An 18,141-nucleotide genomic window follows, 5' to 3' on the forward strand; every position below is an offset into this window, starting at 1 on the left:
TGGGTTGGCGCAACTTCTGCGTTACGATATTGGCGATATGGCGACGAGTGTTATCATGAAGCAGCAACACTCTTTGTTGCAGTTATACCGGACGTTTCGCCTTAATTGAATGTCGTAATTTCTGCAGCGTTGCGCAGTAGCTTTTCCCAGCGGTGAAGACACCAGGTTTCTTGAAATGGGTCCCGGCAGTCAAAGGACAGGGTGAGCATTTCCTTTCCAGCAGATGACTGGCTCCTGAACATCTTAGGACGGGAGGACACTGGATGACACCTCTGTGTCGTCGATGCTTTCGACGCCAGTTCCCAGCTTTCATCGCCAGCAACAGCGCGCTCAAGGAAAGTGTTGCCTTCAGCACGTGCTTAAGGCAAACAGCTATTCGGTTTGTTTGGCATTCAACGGCCGGGGTTTCCACTGGCTGCAGACCTTACGGCAGCTTAACTCCTGCCAGATAATGTGTTGCACACTACCAAACTGATGTCGAGATCCTTTTGCTAGCACCTATGAGTCTTAATCGCATCAACCGCGTGCCTGTTGTTGTCCGCAATTAATGATGTTGGCCTTCCATATCGACCGGTGTCTTGTGCCAAATCGAGACAACGTGAAACTTGGCGCGCCGTTTCACATCGGTGGTTTTCGACAGACAAACTCCCTTTACACATTATTATTTCTCCAATGGACTGGGAGGTTCCTACCACATTCTGTGGCATCTAGTAGTCAGGGCTACTAGATCAGTGCATTGCGAAGCGAGTGCAATTATTATTCGTACATAAGAAATATTTTCATGATTATCATACCCACTGCAACTATGCTTGAAATATGAGCCCTAGTGCCTATCAGTTAAGCTATAATTTATTCTCGTCCTTATTTCTTAACGCAACGGAATGGATAACGCATCTGACTAACAGCTAGTGCACATTTCTGATGGACTCGCTGCACCCTGGCAAGACCACATTTCCTTTCTGTGGAATATATTTTAATCAAAGTTTGGACATCCCAGCAAGAAAATGGAGTCAACAAAATGGCTACCCACAACTCAATAATCGAGACCACTATTTGTCTCACATATCTCCTCTTTTATTAGAATAAATTCTTGCACGCTAATGTTGCGAAATTTCTTCCATTACACTTAAACACAATACTTAAACAAGGGATCCTGCGCCCAATGGGCATGACATAACATAAGCATTTTACTATTCTATAGTTTCGTAATGTTTCTGTCTATTGCTACTGTGCACTTTCTGGATTGGTAAGGAATCTTTCGCTACTTCATCCTCTCCCACACTCTCGTAATCTCATTCATTAGCAACATAACGAATTTACTGACTTTCGTGCCGGCCGGAGTGGCCGAACGGTTCTAGGCGCTACAGTCTGGAACCGCGCGACCGCTACGGTCGCAGGTTCGAATCCTGCCTCGGGCATGGATGTGTGTGATGTCCTTAGGTTAGTTAGGTTTAAGTAGTTCTAAGTTCTAGGGGACTGATGACCACTGCAGTTAAGTCCCATAGTGCTCAGAGCCATCTCTAATGACTTCGTGCTGTACTAGGAAAAATCATGCCTGACCCACTAAATTCACTACTGTCTCATGCAAATCACACACATTAAATACACATAGACAGTATAAAACACATCTCAAAAAACAAAATGTTTGGTTTTCTACTCGTTCCGCTTTCCCACATCAAACAATAGTCATCCCAGATTCACACGTCACTGACCCACGTAATAATTTTCCTACTACAAGCTCTGTAGGATTATGCACATCTCGCTGTGCAATGCAACCCACATGGTGTTGCCGGGTTGATGGCTGACTCACCTTAATTCCCTCTCAGAGTATCTGAAGTGTTGGTATCTTATTTATCTCACACACGGATGCTCAACTGAATCCTAGGTCAAGCACTTCTACTTCTTTTCATTGTCTCATAGTCAGGATGAGACTCACACTGTACTCACCACGTGGAATTGCTTGCCTCTAATTCAAGTCCTGCACACGGAAATCTTAATTATTTTCAACTTAGATTTACACGCACAAGTATTTCATCTTAATACTACCATACGCTAGTATTTCGTCTTATAATTACAACACGTGGTTTCTTTGTCACTTCTGAAGAATCCATGTTCCCCATGAATTTTTATCTGCCTATCTTTTCCCGAAGAATTTACATCAGACTCTCGCCAAAGTTGCTGAAAAGAGAAATTATTAGTTCATCTACTCTTAAATATTCCACATGCATACCATTTTCATTTAAATTTGTTTTTCTGGAGCACACATTGAGCACGTCTTCACACGTCGGGAACCAGCGACCGAGTACTGAAACATGGCCGTTCATTAGGTCATCCCGCGTTTCCGCAGAGGTCGGGGAGGACCTTGCCACCGTATTGGACAGCCACATTCGACGCCCTTTAGTGCTCTGGTATACTTCCTCTCTTTGGTTCGGCCAAAGGTGACCCGAGAACCATCTAAAATATAATTACACAATCTACCTTCACTATCTGTGGTCAGCGACGACCAGCCATTCGTTCAATTCACAAACATTACCAAACTGGATTCAGGGATGTATTTTAAGGAAGTGCACATCTGAATAATTAAACATACAAATTGCCCTTCTTTCCTACATTGGTATCCGGCTTCGGTGTATTGAATAAAATGGTGTTATTCTAAAAAAACGCTGTTCCGACAAGAACAACAAAGTGTGTTGTGCATCTTTTCTATGTCGGGCAGTACTGTACCCTTTCAGGATGACTGCCGAAGTTTGTCCTTCTGCACCCAGGGAAAGAATAGAAACAAATTGGTCCTGTTGGACGCATTTGGTAAAAAAGTCGACATAGTTCACGTTTCCGCATTTACAGCATGCATTTCGTAAAGACACGAATGCCACACATTTCCCTTGCCTACATGTCGGTGCTTATATAGACGCATCGGAGTCGCTCTACGTTGCGTATGCACTGCAGAAACGCCCTCAAACGAAAACTTTTTTATCACCTCTTACAGTTGCTGAAATTTTTTGGACTGCTGGCAAGTTATTGAAAATCTGTGTTCCTGAGTAATGGACACCTTTCTGGGCCAAAGCAAGTGACTAAATCTGTATGAAGATTATTCTTCTTTCTATTATTGATTCCACGAACTGAGCTGTTGGTTTGAAAAAGAGGTACATTTTTAATGACAAATTTCACCAAACAATAAGCATATTGGGAAGCAGTAGTTGGTATCCGTAGTTACCTAAACAGGCCTCTGCAGGACGTTTCTCCGTTCGCACCACACGCTGCATTCCGTAATGTGGCTTACGGAGTATAAGTGTAGAAGCCAAGCTGAAGCGTTACTCCCGCTTGCTTTCGGAATAAATAAGAGGTGTGTTCAAAAAATAACGCGATTTTTGTTTTAGAAGACAATTTTATTTATTCGCTAACATCAACATGATCCTGTTTAAATTAGCCCCATCAGATATTATATCTTTATGCCAAGGGTTTTTCCAATTCCTGAAACACTTCTGAAATTCGGTCTTTGGGATAGCTTTAACTCGTAGCTCTATCTGCGATACATTTTTAGTCTCATCTATTCCTGTAAAAAGTTGGCCCTTTAAGTTTTATTTATTTTTGGAAACAGCAAAAAAAGTCACAAGGGACCATGTTTGTCGAATATGCTGGGGCATCATAACAGTAATTCTTTTGGCCCTTACAATCTACGGAGTGTGACCAAGTGCTTTATTATTGTGACAAACCCACGAATTTTCGGACTGCTTCACGCAAACGTCGTTGAACTTGTAAGTAGTCCTCCTTATTGATCGTTCGACGTTGTGGCAAGAACACATGGTGCAGTGTGGCGTTAAAACTGAATAACACAGTGAGCGTAGCTTTCACTTTTGACCGCACTTGTCGGACTTTTTTTCATTCTGGGCAATTCTGAACGTTTTCACTTGATCGACTGAGCCTTAGTTTCGACGTCATATCCGCGAATCCGCGTTCGCCTGTTATGACGCGTTTCCGTAGTTCTGCATCTTTTTTGCTTCATGTAGCGATTCCTGAGCAACTAACATTCGTCGCTGTTTCCATTCTAAATTCAATAATTGTAGTACAAATTTTGCTTGCATTCGTGCAATGTCCAAATTATCCGAAGAAATAGCATGGCACGAGTCATCTGGAATGCCACTTATTATGGTTTGCGGTAGTTCATAATCACTGAATTCACACTTTCCTCGTTTTTATCGATGGATGATGTGCTGGGTCGTCCAGGGCGCTCGTCGCCTTAACCTTTTAATCTCTAGTGTAGCCATATAGCAACGCTACTTTTTTATTGGCCGTACTTGCAGGCTTTCACCTCAAATCTTTTTCCTGTAGTTGGGTTATGGCTGCACATACGTGTTTTGAGAAATCAACAACAGATGGCAGCAGTACGCACACAAAGGAGTCTTGAAAGCAATCTTGTGAGTCTCCATTACGATGTTTTGATCAGCAGCTGTGTGCTGTTTGTTGTATTCTTGTACTACATTCACCACGAATATTTATAGGGTAAGTTTTGCACAATATTGATAAAACTATACTGTATCACTTACTATAATATATTTGTAATAATTTGTACCTAGAACAGTTACTGAAATATAACTGTTGCCATTTGGTAATTTTGGGAATTCATATCTTACACTGACATAATCTGAGAAACTGATTCCTGTTTTGCTGTTTTTGGGAACTACATTACGCCAAAAAATTCTTACTGATGAGGAAATATGAAGAGCTACTGCAGATTCCAGATGGTAATATTCCAGAGTTTAGCTTTTCATCTGATGAAGAAAATGATGAGTCTTGCGTTATTCAACAAGACTTTGACAGCATCTTAGAATGTTAAAAAAATCATATTGAAATACACATCCATGGGGAGGATTATAATGTTGAATATGAGGACATCTCTAAACCACAAGCAAGAAACGAAAAGTAATCGTGTTCAAACTTCCACCAGTAAGGTAAGTATTATACATTTTCAGTGTGAAAAATTATTATCTACTGTTAACTCAAGAATGCACATAACTAATTGTTTACCATTCATTATGTTACAGAAAGCAACTCAACATACAAAAAAGAAGAAGAAAAATTGCACACGGAAGAAAGGTGATTTCATTCCACCAGATACAACATGGCAAGGCAACATACCTCCACCATTACCTGATGAAGACATGATACCAATGAAATATTTTCAGATGTTCATTGATACTGAAATATGCGAATCCACTGCCCTTGAAACAAATCGTTATGCACACATCAAAGATGGAGTTGTCATTGACGTTTCTTCTAATGAAATAAAACAACGTGTGTATTTTACGTTTTATGGGTCGAGTTGCAGATGTTATGAGCAGGAATAGATTTGAAACTCTAAGGATATGTTTCCAGCTAAAAAACAATAAGAGCCAGAAACCAAGTGGTGATCCCGAGACTGGCAAGTTATTCAAAGTGAAACCCTTAAGAGATTCTTTACAGAACCATACGTTGCAACTTCTTCCAGGAGAGAAACAGAGTATTGAAGAACAGATGATAGTTTTCAAGGGAAGAAGTTCTTCAGTTAAATATCTCAAGAACAAACCTCGTAATTGGGAACATACAGTGTTGACTCGAGCTGGAGCATCAGGCCTAATATATGACATTGAAATTTATGTGGGTAAAGTCCATGCGAAGAGCACGGTTTAGGATTTTCAGGAGACATTGCCATGACGCTGTGTGAAAATTTAATAGAGGGCAAGAACTACTAGATAGTTTTTGACAATTGGTTCAACTCTTTAGAATTTGTAGACGTTCTCAAACAAAAGGGGACTTTATGTCTTGGGACTATTCATTTAGACAGAATATCATAGTGTCCTTTAGCGCAAGAAAAGGAGCTGAAAAAGAAGTAGAGAGGAACGCTGGATTTTACCATTGATATTCCGTTAATTTCCAGATATACGGGTATAAATACACAAGATACGTGCAAGAGGTGGAGTAAAAAGGATTATCAGTCAATTCAGGTTATTCGACCACTGATTGTGAAAGAATAGGATAAGCACATGGGAGGGGTGGATTTCGCAGACGTGCTTGTTGAACTTTGTAGAATATGATACATGCGAATAGTTTGTTGGTGCTCAAACGCAGCAACTGCGTATTCATGGCTGCTTTGCAAGGCGTCCCTTGAATCAGCGAAACACATCACATATTTTCCCTTCTGGATTTCCACGCACATATTGCTTCTGGTCTTATTGTAGCAGGAAATGTTGTTCAGCACAGAAGACGAATATCATCCGGTGAAGATAAAAGAACTTCAAAGAAAAGGCCTATTGCATAAGTTAGATATGATGACGCTGGTCACCGGACAAAAAAGAGCCACCAGGAAGGTCGCTGTAAACTATGCTCTAAAGGGTTCAATAGTGTGCTGTGCATAGAATGTAAAGTGTTCCTATGTCCAACAAGTGCAAAGATTGCTTTATGTCTTTCCATATTAAGTAATAAATGAAGTTTTTCACATCGCATTTTGACAGCATCTTTATGTTATGCTGTGTAAGATAAACTTATAAATGGTCATGTCATCCATATAAAGGCCATTTCTCCTTGTTTTTCTTCCTTTTACCAGCATTAAATTTCGTTTTTATGTTCAGTTTTTTAAAAAATAATTGATTTTATTAAATTCTTGAAACTCAATTCATTAAGTACTAATGTTACCATATGGCAACATTATTTTTCAAAACTGGGAGGGGGAAAGTTTTTGAAAACTTCAATCATACTTCCAAATACATCCTAGATTACGTATTTGATAGTACATAATTTTTTTAAATAAGAGATATTACTTCGGGAATGAAAGGGCTAAAAGTCTCCACGGTGTTGTTGGTGACTCTCTCTCTTCAGTTCCGCTCCCCCTCCCTCCGATCCCCCAGATAGTGCTTACTGTCACTTCGCAGTAAGTAGCTTCATTTGAATTGTATGTATTATTAAGAAGTTATTACTGTGTTACAGTCTCAACAAGTAAAAATTACTCACTTAGCAATAGAGGCAGTAATAGTAACGACTATTTGGAATCATTTTGTACGTTAATAAGCATGTCAAATCCCGTGTTGAATACGTAAGAACGCAAGACAGAAATTATTAACGGTCGCTCCTTTAACTATTGTTTTATTGTATTCTGCCAATCTACGTACGCTGAAATAAAACGAAATTCAACACTCCATCACGCCCCTACAGGCAAGTTAAATATGGGTAATATGCTAAATCGTTCAAAATGTAAATGAAAATGTGAAAGTTTTTCGCCAATGCAGAAGACAAATGTTATGCTGTCAAACACAGAAAAAACGTTGAAATACTTTTTTCTCTCATTTTTCTAGCATTTCTGTCATTAATCTCGTGTTGTTGTGGTCTTCAGTCCTGAGACTGGTTTGATGCAGCTCTCCATGCTACTCTATCCTGTGCAAGCTTCTTCATCTCCCACTACCTACTGCAGCCTACATCCTTCTGAATCTGCTTAGTGTATTCATCTCTTGGTCTCCCTCTACGATTTTTACCCTCCACGCTGCCCTCCAATACTAAATTGGTGATCCCTCGATGTCTCACAACATGTCCTACCAACCGATCACTTCTTCTAGTCAAGTTGTGCCACAAACTCCTCTTCTCCCCAATTCTATTCAATACCTCCTCATTAGTTATGTGTTCAACCCATCTAATCTTCAGCATTCTTCTGTAGCACCACATTTCGAAAGTTTATATGCTCTTCTTGTCTAAGCTCTTTATCGTCCACGTTTCACTTCCATACATGGCTACACTCCATACAAATACTTTCAGAAACGACTTCCTGACATTTAAATCTATACTCGATCTTGACAAATTTTTCTTCTTCAGAAACGCTTTCCTTGCCATTGCCAGTCTACATCTTATATGCTCTCTACGTCGACCATCATCAGTTATTTTGCTCCCCAAATAGCAAAACTCCTTTACTACTTTAAGTGTCTCATTTCCTAATCTAATTCCCTCAGCATCACCCGACTTAATCTCTTATGAGACAGTTTATCTCGTTAAATCTGACAACTGTGTCGTTCCGTCATTGTTAAGTGCAAAATTAAACCAGATATAACGCTGTTATGTCTACACAGTCCTTGAACACTGAGTTGTAGCTTCGAAACCCGTTGGGCACTAATCAGAAAATACAAATGTCGTTACAGTAGATAGAATATTATTAATAAAATATTTTCCTAACCTAAGGGTTAGTCATGGAGAGACCACGACTAGCTATTAATGTCTTCGGAAAGTGTAGTCCATTCGTAAACCCTTGCTTCGCACATAGCAGACTTACCAAAAGCAATATTTAACACTTGTAAAAGTTTGCTACACTGTTTCGTCCCGATAGCACTCCGTCTTCAGGCCACAAGTGGCCCATCGGGACCATCCGACCGCCGTGTCATCCTTATAGGAAGATTTAAATTTTCTGATACATTTTATACTAAATAAAATATCACCAATATAACCAATAGACATGCACATTTTTGGACAGCTAACAACAGACTACGAAATGATGCGCTGAAGAGAATAGGCGGAACAAGAAGTCTGTGAGAGACTCCTTCTAGAGCAAGGACAAGGTCAGTGATCTACAGTGGCGTCCAGGAGTGCTCCTGGAAGAAGCAGTAGTGAAGGAAAGGGGAGACAAAGACCAGAATATGTGAAACAGAGTGTAGAGGATGAAACTTCCTGGCAGATTAAAACTGTGTGCAGTACCGACTCTCGAAACTGGGACCTTTGCCCTTTGCAGGCAGGTGCTCTACCGACATTTTCTGTTCTTTTTGTTTTTAAAGGAAGTAGAGCGTTCAGCTTCAGGCTGATGGAAACAGGACGGGCAGGGGTCGTAACCCAAGGTCTGGCCACGATGCCTCCCCCTTCCTATCCCCCAACTACCCTTCCCATTTTTTTATTTAAATTTTTATGTTCAGCTCCAGAATTTGGGATAGAAATTTGATACAAATAATTTCTGTTGTAGAAAAGACATTGTAAACAATGTAAATAACTTAATAAAATTATCTCGGTCTTCCAGCCGCGCCAGGTGGTTAAAATCCCACTAGCTTTCGACCGAGCTCTCCCCATCCTTTGTTAAGTGGTATGCATAGATCTCCTCCCCCAGTTATTCGACAGCACATTTGTGGGATTGTTTAAACACACGTTAACGTCTTCGTATTTCCTGCATGGCGGCCAGTATTTCGACCAGTTGGACGGCATGGCCATAGGAAGTCCGTCAGCTCCATCCATAGCCAACCTCTTTACGGAGAAATTCCCAAAGACATCGCTTTGGACACGGTTCCAGATACGCCAAATTGCTTTTATCGTTACGTCAACGACACTTTTGTCATCTGGACCCACGGACGTGAAAAACTGGGGGAATTTTTAGAGCACCCAAACGGCGTACACGACCACATTAGCTTTACGATGGAAGTTGAAAAGGGTGGTGCATTCCACTTCCTTGACGTCCTCGTTCGTCGGAAAACCAATGGACACCTGAGCACATTGTGTACAGGAAACTTACACACACGGATCGGTATCTGCACGTTCCGGAAAAACTGCTACAATCACCGTCATCTATCACAGGCTATTCCTTGTGAGACACGCAGGAAAAAGACCAGCGTATAAGACAACAAGAAACTTGCATTATTGCCTTTCTGTGGCACAGTGTCGGGAAAGAATAGCCAGCTCCTGAAGAGACACAACATCTCATCAGTGTTCAGGTCCCCAGCTCTTAAGTATAACTCATGGGGATGTGAAGGACGATCTACGACTTAGAACGCCTGCTGGAGTGTACAAAACATCATGTCAATGTTGCTGCTACTACATCGGCCAGACAGTACGCACTATGGAACAACGCGGGACTTACGCTGTCCTGAAAAATCAGCCGTGTCAGAACACACTTTAGAAAATCGACACCGAGTTCTATTCGACGAAACATCCGTCATTATGAGGTCGGAGGGATTTTGGGATAGCGTCATAAAGGAAGGGGTAGAAATAAAAATATCTGAAAACAACGTCAGTAAAGACGCGGTTTGCAGCTCAGCACAGCCTGGTAGCCCGCCATCGCGAGGCTGAAGCAGGCGCGACGGATGCGGGACGTAAACACCAACACAGTTGACGAGGAAGGGGGGCACCAGTGACGTCACAGCCAGCGGCGCCAAGGTCTACGAGAAAGACAGGCCGCGGCGCGTTCGTCACGAAAGTAGGCCTGCGCTCGCTCGCTCGCTCGCTCAGTGCGCTGTAAGGTGCCTCTTACGTGAGGAAGACGTTTTTACAAGTTTTAATAAATTATTGTCTCTTATTGATGTATTCACGATAGTTAGGAAGTGCTGTAGTCCGTAGCCGGCTATGAGTCGGAGAGCATTTCCCACGCTGGCTGGCTAGGTGACGAAGCGACCATATGTCGCGCGTAGTGGGGTGGGGCTCGGCGCTGGACCGTAGCAACAAGCGTCAGCCTGGGAAATATACATCACGGGAAGAACCGCCATCTTGGCACCAAAGTCACCGATTTTGTTTATTTATATTTAATAATTAAAGTCATTTATGACAACATGCATACTAGGAGGAGCCTCTGGATGTTTAAAACTATTTATCATAATTTTGCCTCTTTAAAATTCACACCCGTTCACTAACAAATGCATATCTTAGTAAGTACGAACTTGATCGGAAATCCACGAACTGTGACGAAACTAGTAAGAGATACGGACTGCGCGCCAAAGTCGGAAGTCGCCGTTAAGAGCTCTTCCTGTCTTGTTCGATGATAGCCATGCTCTCGGTTAGGAGTAGTTTGTGACATGAGTGTTTCATTATTGCTCTAATAGGAATAAAGTGGTATTACGGCATTCTGAATGTTAATTTCGAGTAAATAGATACCCCAAACTTAATCGACAGCAATTTCAGATAATTAGCTTCCACCGACAGAGACATCCAATGCACCAATGAAGAATCTGCACGGGACGACAAATACGAGAGCTGCACAGGTAGGAGGAAATCCGACGACACGACCCACCAAGGCGGATCAAAGAAGGTCCGACTTACACTCGCAAATTCCGGGTGGAAATGCTGACCAGTTATACTGTACGTCACATATACCACCCTCTACGGACTCGCGGCTAAGCTGAGTAATAACAGTATCAGTTTAGAAGCGAGGGGATCTTGCAAGACAAACTACGTTTCTACATCTGTTTACTCGTAACTAAGTATGAACGTACAAACGAGAATTGCATCTTCTACTGGAATCCGCTGTTGTGGAATCCTACTGTTATTAGTCCGACTTATAATTTATTACGGCTGTACTGGGGTACAATAAAATTAAAATCATTCCAAAATGATTATCAGTTGCATGAGGCACCATTTCTTGTATGAAATGAGAACTGTTAAGCAGAAGATACTAAATGCTATAAACAATCCGTTATACCATTTGTATCGGGTATTGATGTTACATTAAATTTTGTTGCAGTACTGTTAATCAGTAAGACTTCATAATAGTAGATTCCAGTAGAAGATGCATTTCTCATTACTACGTACACGCCGAGCTGCGATTTAACAGGTTTGGAAACGCATCTTGTGTGCTGAGCTGAGCGAGCGAGCGAGTTGAGGTGTACCTTCGTGACGTACGCGCCGCGGCCTGTCTTTCTCGTGGGCCTCCTAGCGGCGCGGCTATTTAACGGCGAGGACACGGCGACACGGCAGTCATTTACCACTTGACAACGGCCGAGGGGAGCTTGGTCGAAAGCTCGTGGGATTTTAATCACCTGACATGGCTGGAAGACAGAGGAGATTTTATTAATTCGTTTCGGCGTGAGACGAAGCACTCATACACGATGTAAATAACAGAAATCATATCAACATGAAATAAAATGTAAACACATCCGTCTTCCAAAACCACCAGAGAACAAATAAGCAAATCTAAATTACTGTAGTTACACTAATTATGTATGTTAAAAGGAAATACAAATAACGATGTAAACAAAATCTTGCGCGCTATCCCACGCGTGCTCCTCATATGTGGACGGTGTTAATCGGTACCAAGTCGATTACCATTTTGCCTCGAGCCAAGATCCACTATCGCCTCGTGCTCGATACTCCCCATCTGTGAAGAGGGTTTATGAAAATACTACCCAAGCATCCCCCACGACCCTCCATACAGCTTTACTTCCGGCAGCACCTCATCTTCTGCCTTCCAAACTTCACAGAAGCTTTCCTGCGAAACGTCATTCTGCAAAACTCACACAGGCTGTGACAAAGCCATGTCTCCGCATTATCCTTTCTTCCAGGAGCACTAATCCTGCAAGTTTCGCAGGAGATCTTGTGTTTTGAAGGTGCGAGATGAGGTACTAGCGGAAGTAAAACTGTGAGGACGGGAGGACGGGTCATGAGTCGTGCTTGGGTAGCTCAGTCGTCAGAGCACTTGTCCGCGAAACGGTCCGGCACACAGTTTTAATCTGAAAGGAAGCTACACATCAGCGTACACTTTGCTGCAGAACGAAAATTCTAATTCTAGAGTTTAAAGAATGTCGGGCTTAGCAATTAAGTAGAAATAATAATAATGTCGTGTGACGAGGGCCTCCCGGGTAGACCGTTCGCCTGGTGCAAGTCTTTCGATTTGACGCCACTTAGGCGACTTGCGCGTCGATGGGGATGAAATGATTAGGACAACACAACATCCAGTCCCTGAGCGGAGAAAATCTCCGGCCCAGCCGGGAATCGAACGCGGGCCCTTAGGATTGACAGTCCGTGGCGCTGACCACTCAGCTACCGGGGGCGGACTACGTAGAATGAAAAGAGTATCCCAAAACAGTAAAAGATGGATTACAGCACAAACTAGCCAATAGATTGTTCACTTAAAAGAATTCTCAAGGCAATAAACATTTTGGGACCAAGTGCTCCGGCAATGGCGCGTCCGTGTGACGGCAGATGCGACATAGATAGAGCAGCACTCGGGCGAATGCTCCTCTGGCGAGGAGCGTGGCGTTGATTGGTGGGACAGCTGGCCGCGCTGTACCGGCGGTGGCCGGGCAGACCCTCGCCTCTCTCGCAGTGAGACCGGAAGCGCGGCGGCACAAACAGTGGCGAGCTTCCGCGGCAGGCGCGTTCGTTTTTTAAACGGCCGACTGCGGCAGCACCGGGCCGGCGCGACGTGCCTAAGTAGCACGTGTGTCCCAGGGGCGGGGCGGCGGATGCGGGGTGTTCCGTTACGCCGCGTCCCAGCGCTGGGAAGCCCAACGAGGCGGCGTAAATACGGGCGAAAGGGGCGTTGCTGAAAACGTTGCGAATCTCTACTGAAGGAGGTGTAGAGAGAAACTCGTGCAGAAGCATCTACGTTATCTGATCATAAGTATCCGGGCATCTATTAGTGGATATTAATAAGGGGTGTGACCACCCTTCGGCTTTATGACAGTTTGAATTCTGCTGGGGACAATATCAGTCAGGTATATGAAAGCCTGTGGCAGCCCATTCTTTCTCAAGGTAGTGATGTTGGATGCTTGCTTCTAGAGCCAAGTCGACATTGTAGCTCATTCCAAACGCGTTCCATTACGTTCAGGTTGCGACCCTGGACAGGCCAGTCAGCTTCAGGAATGTTATTGTCCACAAACCATTGCCTCACATATACTGGTTTAGGACAGGGTGCATTGTGTTGATACAAACCGTCATGTAAGCAGTACACAACGTTCACTACACAGTGTTGTAAAATGTGTCCATATCCTTCTGAATTTAGCGTCTGCTTAAGCGCAATAAGGGAGCCACGCCATACCCACGAAAAACAACCCCATGCCGTATCAAGGCCTTCGCAACTGACACTACACACGATGCCAGGTAGCGTTCTCCAGGCATTCGACACACCCAAACTCTTCCATCGGATTGTCACAGTGCATAGCGTGATTCATCGCTCCAAATCACCAGTCCCAGTCATCCACTGACCGGTGACGTCCCTCTTTACGCCACCTCGAGATCACTTATCGGTGGGTACAAAAATATGTGGCTGATGAAGAGCTATTGAACCATTGTACTCCATTCTTTTTAACTCGCTACGGAGAGTCAGTGTACTAGTGGGACAGTTAGTAGCATTTGGAAACTCACGAGTGATTCCTTCCACTGGTTTCATGCGATGTTTTACAAACACCCTCCACAGTGTTCGACCGTACCAGTCTGTCAGTACGTGAGGTCTGTATCATATTGGTTTATCTGCTGTTGTTTGTTCGCGCTTCCATCAGTCGACTTGGGCAGTTTTAGGAGGGTGTAAACTTCGCTGATGGATTTGCTACTCAGGTGCCATAAAATGACTACATCTACATCTACATCTACATGATTACTCTGCAATTCACATTTAAGTGCTTGGCAGAGGCTTCATCGAACCACAATCATACTATCTCTCTACCATTCCACTCCCGAACAGCGCGCGGGAAAAACGAACACCTAAACCTTTCTGTTCGAGCTCTGATTTCTCTTATTTTATTTTGATGATCATTCCTACCTATGTAGGTTGGGCTCAACAAAATGTTTTCGCATTCGGAAGAGAAAGTTGGTGACTGAAATTTCGTAAATAGATCTCGCCGCGACGAAAAACGTCTTTGCTTTAATGACTTCCATCCCAACTCGCGTATCATATCTGCCACACTCTCTCCCCTATTACGTGATAATACAAAACGAGCTGCCCTTTTTTGCACCCTTTGGATGTCCTCCGTCAATCCCACCTGGTAAGGATCCCACACCGCGCAGCAATATTCTAACAGAGGACGAACGAGTATAGTGTAAGCTGTCTCTTTAGTAGACTTGTTGCATCTTCTAAGTGTCCTGCCAATGAAACGCAACCTTTGGCTCGCCTTCCCCACAATATTATCTGTGTGGTCTTTCCAACTGAAGTGGTTCGTAATTTTAACACCTAGGTATTTAGTTGAATTGACAGCCTTGAGAATTGTACTATTAATCGAGTAATCGAATTCCAACGGATTTTTTTTTGGAACTCATGTGGATCACTTTTCGTTATTTAGCGTCAACTGCCACCTGCCACACCATATAGCAATATTTTCTAAATCGCTTTGCAACTGATACTGGTCTTCGGATGATCTTACTAGACGGAAATTACAGCATCATCTGCGAACAACCTAAGAGAATTGCTCAGATTGTCATCCAAGTCATTTATATAGATCAGGAACAGCAGAGGTCCCAGGACGCTTCCCTGGGGAACACCTGATGTCACTTCAGTTTTACTCGATGATTTGCCGTCTATTACTACGAACTGCGACCTTCCTGACAGGAAATCACGAATCCAGTCGCACAAATGAGACGATACCCCATAGGCCCGCAGCTTGATTAGAAGTCGCTTGTGAGGAACGGTGTCAAAAGCTTTCCGGAAATCTAGAAATAAGGAGTCAACTTGAGATCCCCTGTCAATAGCGGCCATTACTTCGTGCGAATAAAGAGCTATCTGCGTTGCATAAGAACGATGTTTTCTGAAACCATGCTGATTACGTTTCAATATATCGTTCCCTTTGAGGTGATTCATAGTGTTTGAATACAGTATATGCTCCAAAACGCTACTGCAAACCGACGTGAATGATTTAAGTCTGTAGTTCGATGAATTACCCCTACTACCCTTCTTAAACACTGGTGCGACCTGCGCAATTTTCCAATCTGTAGGTACAGATCTATCGGTGAGCGAGCGGTTGTATATGATTGCTAAGTAGGGAGGTATTGTATCAGCGTAATCTGAAAGGAACCTAAGTCACTAAACTCTCCTGAGCGGCCCAATCTGCTGCTACTGATTCACCGGTGACAATGCAACAGTCACCACCTCCTTTTATACCGGCGGGTCCGCCTCACGTGGCATGTGGTCAATCCCGCATTACATGGGTGTCCGGTTACTTTTCATTATATGGTGTATACACTGTTAAGCAGCGATGATACAGGGTGTTTCAGAATTCATGTTATACGTTTTTAGAGGTTGCAGAGGGGACTTAGTAGATCAAGTTTTACATGGGAACCCCTGTCCGGAAACGTCATTCAGCAACGTTACAAGGCGACAAGGATGTAGGCGCTGATGTCTGTAACTGTATGTATACATGTGGTGATACAGTGATGATTTTACAAACTTTGTAAGATGATGGTGAATGCTAACCCTGTTGGGACTGTATAAATTATTGAGAATGTAGACAAAAGTTAGGTGTTATAACAACATTTATTTTTATCCAATAAAAAACAGACTTTCTAGAGTCTCGCTCAAGGTGCTTCAGGTTGTAATGAAATCTTTAATAATTTTCCGTTTGCGGAAAATAAGTGATAGTGCAACTTGCCCTCTCTCAATGGAAAAGGACAAATGTATCAGTTTGAGGTAAGGGCCGGCCGCTGTGACCGAGCGGTTCTAGGCGCTTCAGTCCGGAACCGCGCTGCTGCTACGGTCGCAGGTTCGAATCCTGCCTCGGGAATGGATGTGTGTGATGTCCTTAGGTTAGTTAGGTTTAAGTAGTTCTAAGTCTATGGGACCGATGAGCTCATATGTTAAGTCCCATAGCGCTTAGAGCTATTTGAACCATTTTTTGAGGTAAGGGTACCTGTGATAGAAACGAACGAGTCGAAAGTTATAAGTGAAAACTGTTGTGATACCTCGAACAGTGGAATACGTGTACCGGTACTGTTGTCGCTAAGATTTTAGGGTAGGCAACTTTCAAGAGGTGATAGTATGGACAAAAACATGGAAATAATGTCCAATAAACATGGAGCCTAAAATGCATATCTGGGGAGCTATCAGCATTTGCTCGTCTTCGTCACTGTGAAACATAACTCCTGTATTGAACGAGTGCTCATAGCTCTGTACATGTATTCCACTGTCATAGGTATGAGAACTTTTTTCGCTTATCATTTACGACTCGTTCATTTCCGGTACAGGGACCCTTGCCTCAAATTGAGGCATCATCCTAGAAAGTTTGTAGCATCATCACGGAATCGCCCTATGTATACTTATATTTACAGGTGCCGGCGCCCATAACTTTGACGCTCTGCGGTGTCGATGGATGAAGTCTCCGGACATGGATTCCTAAGAAAAACGTAACCTACTAAGTCCCCTCCACAACCTCTAGAAGTGTGTAGTGTGAATTGTGAAACAACCTGTATACCTAACCGGAGACTTGTGACGGAGGTTAAGCACCTCGTCGCAGAATGAACTCCACGAAACACTTAAAGTGTTGGAGAACAATTATGAGCCATGAGCGCTCAACCGGCACTCGTATCATTCGGAGATACGTCGCAGCTAGGCCCAAGGGTCGGCGCATATTGCTCAGTGGCGTCTCAAAGCGCTGAAGAATTGAAGGGGTGGATTACGTTCTTTGATGGTTTACGCTGTAAGTAAAGTAACGTTTTATATTGGCGGTTAAATTCCGTTAACATTTTTAACGTTTATATAGTTTAAATGAAGCATTACATTTTCACTGTAAAAATAATATAATCTATACTCATAAATACCTAAAAATAGGAATATCTCCTTAACATCCACGCTCTGATTTATAAGTTATTTAGGTATAAGAAAAATAAAACTACTAAAATAAATATTCAAAAAATAAAAGTTGAAAGATAAATCTTAAAATTTGAGTCATATCACCCCTGGATATATTTAATTAAATAAACGAACAAGCTATATAAACCTTAACCTGTCTGTGCTACAAATGGCCGCCTTCTAACCACCCCTCCTACGTGGGCGGGACTAATCTTGTACTGGGATGCCTTGCAACGTGCTGTTCAGAAGAGACCTCCATCCCCTCGTACTCTTACGGACAGCCGTGCAGGATTCATGGTGTCACTTCACTCCAGCACAATTCTAGACCAGGGGTCTCCAAACTACGGGCCGCGGACCGAAACCGGCCCGCGAGGGCCGGCAAACCGGCCCGCGTTAGCTGGCCGGACATCCCCGGTATCCGGCCCGCCAAATATTTGAGGTGGTACCTATACTGCCAACAATTGAGTTTCGAGGCCTATCGCGACCAATACACCGCGACGTTGGCTCTGCTACTCGTTACAAGACTACATAACTAAACTTATTGTTGCGCCGCTTGAAATAACAATGCGTTGATATACTCCACTTCTGTTAAGTCTTGCAGTAATAGTGCTGCTAACAATGATTTTGAGATTTCGTTAACTTTGCAGGACGCTTTCGTGAAGAATGTG

Source organism: Schistocerca nitens, chromosome 6 (assembly GCF_023898315.1).
Source record: "Schistocerca nitens isolate TAMUIC-IGC-003100 chromosome 6, iqSchNite1.1, whole genome shotgun sequence".
Classification (NCBI taxonomy): Eukaryota; Metazoa; Arthropoda; class Insecta; order Orthoptera; family Acrididae; genus Schistocerca; species Schistocerca nitens.